At 30.6% G+C, this 10,854-nt stretch overlaps 1 pseudogene across 1 annotated transcript; it reads left to right on the top strand.

Moving 5' to 3' along the window:
- The first annotated feature begins 2,953 nt into the window (after positions 1-2,953).
- LOC149577128 (alpha pinene synthase, chloroplastic-like) lies at positions 2,954-6,259 on the top strand (annotated as a pseudogene). Its single transcript, XR_016364267.1, has 10 exons — positions 2,954-3,202; positions 3,314-3,504; positions 3,639-3,724; positions 3,871-4,085; positions 4,203-4,300; positions 4,397-4,489; positions 4,766-4,981; positions 5,068-5,206; positions 5,584-5,829; positions 5,963-6,259. The product of XR_016364267.1 is annotated as an alpha pinene synthase, chloroplastic-like (transcript).
- The last annotated feature ends 4,595 nt before the right edge of the window (positions 6,260-10,854 follow it).

Raw genomic sequence — 10,854 nt, 5'->3', positions numbered from 1 at the left:
CATTATTGATCATAGGATGCTTCCCCTTGATTTATCCCTAAAGCTAGCTCAACTTGTGGACTAGGATAAAGCTCTTTAGTGCTCTTTATTTCTTCTGTTGTTTTGTTTTCTATGGTATTCAATAAAATTTTTACCCCTCTTTTAATATAAAAGCTAAAGGCAAGTACTAAGCCACTATGTGGCGCTTGTTTACAATGTGCGATATCTTGTTCAAAATATTATTATTTAACATCTAATTTGAAGTTTTAGTTTGTGGTTACAAAATTTAAACTCACTTTCATTAAAAGCATTCTTATTTTTTAAGGTTTTCTTTTCCTTTATTTAATTACAATAAAATAATTAATAATGGTTATCTTTTTTTAGTCTAATTACAATGATTTCAGGAAAATATAAAATTACCATTCTTTTTAACAAAAGATTGTTCTATTGGATGCTTAGTTTTAAATTCATATGATATATGTTAAGAAGTCTTTTAACAATGACATATGCTTATCATTTTTCCTCTACTTCATTGCTACATGCTTCTCCTTTCTTGCACTCATTGCATGATATGTTTCATATGTGTCAAATATACTAATTAAAGACAACATTCTCTATTATTAGAAAATTTATTGAGCATAGATTTAAATTTAATTTATTATTAGAAGCTTTCCTTTAAATTGAGGAGAATTTAAGCATTCTCATAAACTAATTGTAGAGTGTAGTAATTGTTGATTTTCTACACTAAAGCAAAAAAAAAAAAAAAAAATTCTATCACTATCACCTTCTATTTCTTTTTTTTGAAAAATCGACCATTATTTTTAAAAGTTGGATGATGATTATAATGTAGAAAATGTATACGACAAATAAATTTTCAATAAGAAGTGCATGTGTGTGAAGATTGTAATATTTGTATCAATATTTTTTTATATGTTTCCATGACAGACTGTGAACCATAAAATTCATTTGTCTCTGATTGAAAGGATGAAGAGAATTATTGCCCCTGATGACCAAGTATTAGACTGGGCAAACATGATGTCCGTGGCTACTCTGCCTCTACAGAATAGAAAAACTGAATTTTACGCCCCTTTTCTTTTCAGTCGATTACAAATAATTGCTTGGTAAAGTAGCCCCTGTATAAATGATTTTTATCATTTTAATTTTCCACTAACATGCTTAAGAAAATGGACAGAAAGCGCAAATGAATTAATTTTCACTCCGATTAACATGTTTTAGTCTAAGCCTTCATTCAGACGGGAATGCTCTCACAGTTGAAATCATGTTCTCTTCCAACATAGATGGCTCTAACTTGTTGACATTTTTCTAAAATAATATTTGAAAATAAAAAACTGTTTTCCTTTATAAGATGTAATTCATTCTATTTGAAGGCTGCAAAACTAATCTAAATTTATAAATTTATTTGATTTTAATATGTGAAATAAAAATATAATTTTACATCGTAATTATTCTATATTATTCTATAAAGGTACTTATTTAAAAATTAGTTCACATTTATTTATTTTATTTTTTAATTATTTAATTTACAACTTTAGATAATATCAAGTTTATCACATTTAAAGTTTAAAAATATATATAGTAATTTTTTTAAAAAGTTATTTAAATAACTAAAATATAATATTAAGTTATTAGAATTATAATTTCCAAAATAATCTATGCTGATATTAACAACTTACTAATTGCAATTAAATGTTCAAAAATTACATACAAAAAAATTTATAAATTATAAGGAAAAAGAACATGTTAAATTTAAATTATGTTAATCCCCAAAATAATGCAAGTCTTCCATTTTGTACAGTACAAATTAATTCATTTTACTGAAAGTAGCAAGGTGTATGAATGTGATTTGATAGATATGACACATAGCAATGGCCATATCAATGTGTATGGACATGACATCTGGCCCTTGCAAATATGTTGCACCCTAGCCGATGTTGATCTGTTATAAGATCCTCCCCTATCCCCTCCTAAAAACACTTGACACCATTAGTAAGCATGCATACATGCAAGCAAGGCATGTGTTTATTTTCCTAGTCCTCACATTGTATTTTTTTAATGCAATTATTATCATGTGGTTATTCACATAGAATCTTAAGGGTGATTTAAGAGATATATCTATATAGACATCAAAAGAACAGCTTGAAAAGACAATTTTTTGTGACTATCCAACAAACTAATTAGAAATATATGACTATCCAACAATTAAAATATTTCCAACTTAAAAATTATTTAATTAACAAGCTTGAAAATTATTTAACTTATGACTATCCAACAAACTAAACCATATTTTATATATATCTAAATAATTTTCCATCAAAAATTACCCATAGTATTGGAATTTCGGCCACCTCACTGATTATATATAGATGGAAATTTCGGCCATCTCACTGATTATATAGATGGAAATGCAATTCATATGACAAAATTGTGTTCAATTATTGGGCCGTCATACCTCTACCATGTGATTGATTACTAAAATATTTCAAAGAAGTTGATGACTCAAAATTGTGTCTAATCAAAGTAGAGTGAATTCCATGCAAGTCTTGTCAAGTCAAATCAATGCGCAGAAAAATTGGCATAAAAATTGGCATAAAAATTGGCCTCTTGTGGCCGACTGTTTTTTCACGTTTTTGAGTGTGTGGCGCTTAACAGTGTTTTGAACGAGCTCTCTGCTTGATGTAAAATACTTTGGAGTGTGTGGCGCTTAACAGTGCAACTTTTCTTCAATTTTAATTCTTAAAACTCTACCTAAATATATTGAAACTTTGTCGTTGCCACTTCATTATTCCATATTATATTTCTAGTGGACGTCTCTTTCCAATATTTTAGCATAGACATGTTGTGAACGTTGTAAATGCCGTTCGCTCTTATTCACCTCTCACAAAAAGTAAAATTCATCATATATTTTTGTCTATAAAAGGCTAAGAAATACCCTGCAAAAATATACCCCTTAGCAATGGCTCTCATGTCTGTCTCTTCCTCTGGTTTGAGCTTCTGTTTGAAATCTAAGCCAACGCATCTCTTTAAGCTTTCTCCCAAGCCATTCCCAACATTAGGTAGAAAATGTCTGATGTGGAGTGAAAAGATAACGAATAAAGCCATGGCTACCGCTAGTGTTGAAAATGTCACTAGGAGGACAGGAAATCATCATGGCAACTTGTGGGATGATGATTTTATACAATCTCTCCCAAAACTGCCTTATGATGTAACCTTCTGCCATCCCATTATCCTCTGCTTTGTTATTCCATTTCTTTTTTAGGATAATAATATGAATTACAATGTAATTTATCTATTTGTTTTGTATGTAATTTTTCAGGCTCCTGAATATCGTGAGCGTGCTGATAAACTTGTTGGGGAGGTCAAAAACATGTTCAATGCACTGGGTGCTGCTGATTCTTCTTCACAAAATATCTTGAAACGCTTTGAAATGGTGGATAAAGTTGAACGTCTTGGTATCGGACGCCATTTTCGAACAGAAATAGCAGAAGCACTTGATTATGTTTACAGGTATTGTGTGAATATTACACTTGAATGATTTAAACATCACATACTAAAGCTTGATTTTTAAACTAAAACAATAAACATTTAGTTAATTAAAATTTTCCTCTATGATATGTGAATGAAAGTTAACTGAGTTGCAGATTTTGGAACAACATGAGTAAAGATTTGAATACTGCAGCTTTGGGACTCCGAATCCTTCGACTCCACAGATATCCCGTTTCTGCAGGTCTGATAGGCTTCATTATATGAAACTATTTGCGTTTGTGATTGAAACTATAAGACTTTATTTCCACACCAGAATACAACTTTACTGTTTACCTTTACTTTTGATTCTAAGTATATATGTCATCTTGGATGATGCAAATTTAGCAGATGTGTTAGAAAAGTTCAAAGAAAAAGATGGAAAGTTCTTGTATTGCACGACTCAATCAGAGGAGGAGATTAAGAGTATATTGAATTTGTTTCAAGTTTCATTTATTGCCTTCCCGAAGGAGACAATAATGGATGAAGCTAAAGCCTTTTCTACACTGTATTTGAATCAAATCTTGCAAGAGGCTCCCACTTCTAGTGCCAATCTTCTACAAGAGGTAGTAATCATGTTTGTATGTTTACAAAAATAAGCTTATATGTTTTATAGTATTTTGATGTCCGTTTAGATTGTAGGAAATATAGCAACACATTAATGCAAAATCTATCATGTGCAGATATCACACAATTTAGAGTATGGTTGGGTCAGCAATTTGCCAAGATTGGAAGCAAGGAATTATATGAACATATATGGAGAAAACAGTTTATGGCTCAAGTAATTAAAATATTTTAATTTGGAATTATATTTGTTTCATTAGGTAAATTTTAATGATTAAAATTCTTAGAGGTTTTTTCTTTGACCAATTATCAGGAGTATGGATAATCAGAAGATTTTGTATTTAGCTAAATTGGATTTCAATATTATGCAATCCTCATATCGACCAGAAGTTCAAATGATCTATAGGTGAGTTGACTGAAAGATATCTTAAATATTTTTAAAATTTGAAGTACTTAATCATTTTAGTAATGTAATGTTCTTTGAATCTTTCCTCTTGATTTTGAGTATTTTAATATAAATATAAATTCTATCTATAAAATAATGACTATGAAATTGTAAAATTAATTATTTTTCTAATTTTTTGAGATATTACAATTTTAACTTTTATCTTTCAATAGAATTGATGTAATATCCTTTCTTTATATTTTATATGAAAATTTTAATTGTGTTTGTCATGTTTAGATGGTGGAAGGATACAAAATTATGTCAATTGGAGTCTTGTCATCATAGACCAGTGGAATATATATTTTCAGGATGTGCAATTACTAGAGAACCTAAACATTCAGCTTTTAGAATTGCCTTGGCAAAATTTTCTACCCTTGCAACGATTATCGATGATTTTTATGATACCTATGGTACCCTTGAAGAACTTGAAATTTTTACTAACGCTGTTAAGAGGCAAGTATTCATTTGTGAGCTCTTTAAGTTCAATCTTTTTAAATAATATATTATTAATATGTACATAATGTTGAAATATGCTTTAGGTGGGATTCCCCTCCTATAGATCACCTTCCAGAATACATGAAAATTGCATACCATGCACTTTATGATGCAATTAATGAAAGTGTACAAGAGGGAGAAAAGATTCAAGGCAGAGACACCATCCACCATGCCTGAAATGCGGTATAAATAAATATTATTTTAAACATTAAATATTATTGAAATTGATCTATTAGAAATTTATTTTTTAAATAATATTATATTCTCATTCAAAGATTACATTTCTATTCTTGATTTATTTCATTACATACACTCTTTTCTTATATATGTATTATGTATATTTCACAATGCATTTTGCATTTATTTCAATTTGCACTTTTTTTTATAGTAGATTAAAGAATATGTCAATAAAGAGTTTAAAAGTTCATTTAAAAGAGTGTACATTTTTCTTAAAATCATTATCTTTAAAAAATTGACTTAGAATTCGTTATGCAAATCAACTTAAATTATTAAAATTAATTTTTATGATTGAATTCAAATTAGCATTTATGTTATTGCAGTGGGATGACTATTTAGATTCTATGTTGCAAGAAGCTAAGTGGCTTGCTACTGGGCATATACCAAATTTAAATACATATTTAAAAAATGGAATAGAGAGTTCAGCCTCTCGTACAGCTACATTGCAAGCACTATTAACAGTAGACATCATTTCAGAAGTTGATCTTCAAAAAATTAACTATCCATCAAGGTTCAATGATCTTTTGGGATTGACGCTTAGATTTAGAGGTGACAGTAGAACATTCAAGGTATGTTTAATAATGTATTAATCAAAATCTTATAATTTGAAAAATAGAAATATGACAAAATTAAATTTTTTTTATTTTATAAAATATAGTTCTTACATTCATTCTAAGAACTAAACTTGAACTTATTTCTTAGACTGAGGCAGCTCGAGGAGAAGTTGCTTCATCCATAGCATGTTATATGAGAGATCATCCAGAATCTAGCGAGGAAGATGCATTAAAGTCTATTTATTTTATGTTAGATGAACATCTGAGAGAGTTAAACTTGGAGTATTTAAAGCATGATAAGATTCCAGTGTGCATCATGGATTTTGCCTATGACATGTCAAGGTGCTTTCAACTTTTCTACAAAGAGAGAGATGGATTTAGCATTTGTAATAAAGATATGAGGAATCATGTCAAAAAAATTCTCATTGATCCCATAATATTGTAAATTTATCAATTGTGGGATTTTATGGTTATCGATTACACTTTCAAGTGTAAAAGATCAATATATTTTGTTTAATCAAGTGATAGACCATAGAAAATCCCTAGGTTGTTTTAGTGAATAATATTCCCTACTATTGTTCCTTATTTAGACTATTTCATATCAGTGTATTGCTTTTTATAGCAACACTAGTGATATGCTTCAACTTGTTCTAAGTGTCTATGTTCTAGTTTCAATGTATATTTTATAATAGGGTTTATGTAATTTATTTGAAGATATGTGTAGATTTTACATAAATCTATATCATATTTTTGGAGTCTTAATGTTATTACACTGTATTGAGAGTGCTTTAAATTTTCTTTCAATTAAAGATCAAGGTAGAGCCTCTATTATATAAATTAAAATAGAGATAATTGGATTTTATCCTCTAATTTCTCTTGAAATAAATTTATAGAATTTGAAAGAAAAAAAGTGCAAATTTGAACATATTTGTGTCTATTATAGAATTTTTTTAATTATATTTTTTGTTTACATTAATCATATATCTCATATAGGGCTATTATTCTTATGTATCATGCTATATATAAGTTATTTCAAATAATGTATCGAGGCAAATAAACATGTAAACTTGAATTGGCCATCAAGATATTCGTGAGTTAAGAGGAGTGGGAGGGGACATAGTAACTCAAGAATAGAGGAGTTTTTTTAATTTTTATTATTATTATTTTTCTATATCAAACTTTTTCAAATTTATTCTTTCTAATAAAAAGAGAATATATAGATAATCACATTTTGGCTTAACATTGGGTATTTCAAAATAATTTTTATTCAATCTATCATTGGAGTAGATATATGATTACATCATTGCTAATTGTAAGGTTTGTGTTGAGTAATGAGTCAATTTGTGTGCAAGTCTTCTTTGAAGCTCATAAATCCTTCCCTTGGCCAAAAAAATCATCTTTTTGGAAGCTCACACAATGGCGCTATTTCCATCCTATTTAATAACTTATACCATCTTCACCCACATTTTAGTCAAACTAAAATTTACAAGACCAAAAGTGTTTATTGTTGGTAGCTCAAGCAATAGAAGGGGAATTGGTTTTGGTGAGATATCTATTTGGAGTTTTTCTTCCACCATGCTAGGGCTTCAAAATTTCTTCATGCAAACTCTTCCATTTTTTTCTCATCAATATTTTTTAATAGTATGTCATAATTTTTCAGGGCCATTATTGTAGATGAAAACTACATGCTAATATTTATAGAGGTAGCAATAAAGGTAATTTGTGACCTGTATATGGAAATATAGATATAGTAATTAAGATTTCTAGTTACCCAATACAGAGGGGTACATATTGATTTTCTAAAAGAAGAATCAAAATGTAAGAACCACTAATGTACTTGAGTTATGTGAAAAAAAATTTGACTACATATATTTTTTAATTATCATATTTTAATGAAGATTGCTATCTGAGAGGCAATGTTAGTGAGGCATATACTTTTTAATAGCATTGGAAAAACTAAACAATGGTAAAATTGGCAATGTTATTGTCTATGTTATTGGTAATGCCCCAAGATCTCACAAGGGTGATGCCCCTTGACCCTTTCTTGGGGGCACTGCCCCCAAACCCCCGTAGAAATAATCTAGAGGAAAACCATGCCGAATAAACCTCTGAGTCTAATTAGACTTCACATCACTATTGTCTCCCACTTGGAGACTAATCAAGCTCCATAATAACCTCCCACTTGGAGACTGATCATAGCACTACTAAACCTATAGCTACCACTAGAATATCAAACCACCCTAGACTCTGTTGTTCTTTTATCCTGCTCAATTGAAAAGACCGACTGAAGTTGAATAGGAGTTCAGCTTCTCCCTTGTCACTATCTTTGTAAACATATCTATTGGATTGTCATTTTTATGTATCTTCTCTAGCTTTAATTGTCCATCACCCAAAACTAACCGAATGAAATGGTACCACAACTGTATGTGTTTTGTCTTTGAATATAGAGTTGAATTCTTCGCAAGATGAATGACACGCTGACTATCTGTAAACAAATAATTATCCTTTTGAGGGTGTCCCAATTCTCCTAGGAAGAATTGAAGCCATATCATCTCCTTGGTTGCCTTTGCAGCAACAATGTACTCTGCCTCTATAGTGGATAAAGCATTAACCTTCTATAACCTAGAAACCTAACTCACGGTTGCCCCACCAATAGTAAATACATAACCTATAGTACTCAACCTGGTATCAATATCCCTTGCCAAATCTAAGTTAGCATATCCCTATAAATTAGTAGTAGAGACCCCAAAATGTAAACACTTACTAGATGTTCCTCTCAAATATCTGATAATCCATTTAACTACATTCCAATGCTCAATTCCTAGATGACTCATATACCTATTAACAACTCCACTACATGTGAAATATCTAACCTTGTACATACCATAGCATACATAAAACTTCCTATAGTTAAAGCATAAGGTACCTTGGACATCTTATCCTACTCTTCTTGTGTCTTGGTACATATCTCCTTAGTCAACTTTAAATGACTAAGTAAAGGTGTGTTTTTAGCTTTAGCATTCTCCATAGAGAAATGTTGCAACACCTTCTCAATATAATCAACTCGAGATAATATTAATTTCATGTTCTTCCTATCTCTACAAATCTTCATACCAAGGATTTGTTTTGCTACCCCCAAAATCCTTCATAACAAATGCATGTACTATCTGGCATTTCATCTCCTTAATATGATCCATGTTAGACCTAGCTACAAGCATATCATCAACATATAAACATAAAATAATTTAGTTGTCATCATCCACCCACTTAAAATAAACACAATGATCTAAATGACACCTACTATATGCATGCTCATGCATAAACCTGTCAAATTTCAGATACCATTGCCGAGGTGCTTGCTTCAAGCCATATATACTTTTCTTCAATCTGGACACTAGGTTCTCCTTACCTTTGACCTCAAATCCATATGGCTATTCCATATATATCTGTTCATCCAAATCACCATGAAGGAAGGTTGTTTTAGCATCAAGCTACTCCAAATGCAAATCTTCAGTAGCCACAATACTTAGAACAATGTGAATAGAAGTCATTTTAACAACAGGAGAAAATAACTCATCAAAATTAATTCCCTTTTTCTATGCAAATCCTTTTACAACTAACCTGGCTTTAAATTGTTTCTTACCCCCATCCTCTTCTTTCAACCTATAAACCTATTTATTTCGTAAAGCCTTTTTACCTGCAAGCAACTTGCATAAATCCCATATCTTATTTTTCAGCAAAATGTCCATTTTGTCTTTCATTGCAAACCCCCACTGAGTCTTTGTATCCACCTACATAGCTTCATCTTAACATTTAGCTTCACTAGCATCAGTAACTAAAATAGAATACAAAGAAGGAGAAAATAGTTTTGGAGGTCTACTTATCCTTGTTAACTGACTAACATTCACTAGGGTGTGTGGTATTTGTTGTTGTGGTTGTTGCATATCATGAGGAATTGCTAGAACATTAGCTTTTGGAGTATCATCCAGCACCACATAATCATTTTCTTTATTATCATGTTGTTGCAATAGATCTTTGTACAATACTTTGTCATTGAATATGACATCCCTACTTCTTACAATATTATGATTTTCAAAATCCCAAAGTGTATAATCAAATTCATTAATGCCATATCCAACAAATACACATTTCTTTGACTTAGCTTCTAGCTTGGTTCTATTTTCAAAATCAACATGTGCAAATGCTTCGCAACCAAAGGTTATGAGAAAATAATAACTCACCTTCTTACCAGTCCATGCTTCCTCTAGAATACCTCAACCCAAGGGAGTAGAGGGACCTCTATTAATCAAATATACAATAGTATTGATAGCCTCTTCCCACATGTTTAAGGGAAACCTAGCATGCAACCTCATGCTTCTTGCATGCTCCATTATAGTCATGTTCATGCGTTCACCCACTCCTTTTTCTTATGGAGTCCTTGGAATAGTTTCCTACCTACAAATACCATTAGTGGAGCAATAATCTTTAAATTCATGACTGCAATACTCACCACCATTACCATATCTGAGACATTTTAATTTCTTTCTAGTCTCATTTTCAACTAAGCATTTCCATTTCTTAAAAGTTTGAAATACATCATATTTTTGTCTAAGAAAATAAACCCATACTTTTCTAGTTGCATCATCAATAAATGTAACATAATAATGAGAGCCACCAAAGGAATATACCTAAGATGGTCCCCATACATCTATATGCACAAGCTTTAATCTCTCACTTTTCTTTTCCTTCCCAGCCTTCACAAAACTCATTCTCTTTTGTTTTCCATACACACAACTTTCGCAAAAATCCATATTAACACATTTCAGACCTTGTAAAACTTTCTTTGAATGAAGTATTCTCATTCCTTTCTCACTCATGTGCCCAAGTCTATTGTACCACAACACTGTATCATAATCTACAATAGATATTTGTTCTCTCTGCTCAACTATAGTAACTTTTACTGAACATTCATTTTTATCTGAAACAACCAAAGTAGAAGGAACAATATGACCTATACAAAGATATAAGGTGCCTACTTTC

The sequence above is a fragment of the Cupressus sempervirens genome, chromosome 1, assembly GCF_028749045.1.
Source record: "Cupressus sempervirens isolate cs-2001-9-10 chromosome 1, ASM2874904v1, whole genome shotgun sequence".
Taxonomy (NCBI): domain Eukaryota; kingdom Viridiplantae; phylum Streptophyta; class Pinopsida; order Cupressales; family Cupressaceae; genus Cupressus; species Cupressus sempervirens.
This window is presented reverse-complemented; position numbering and strand designations above follow the sequence as displayed.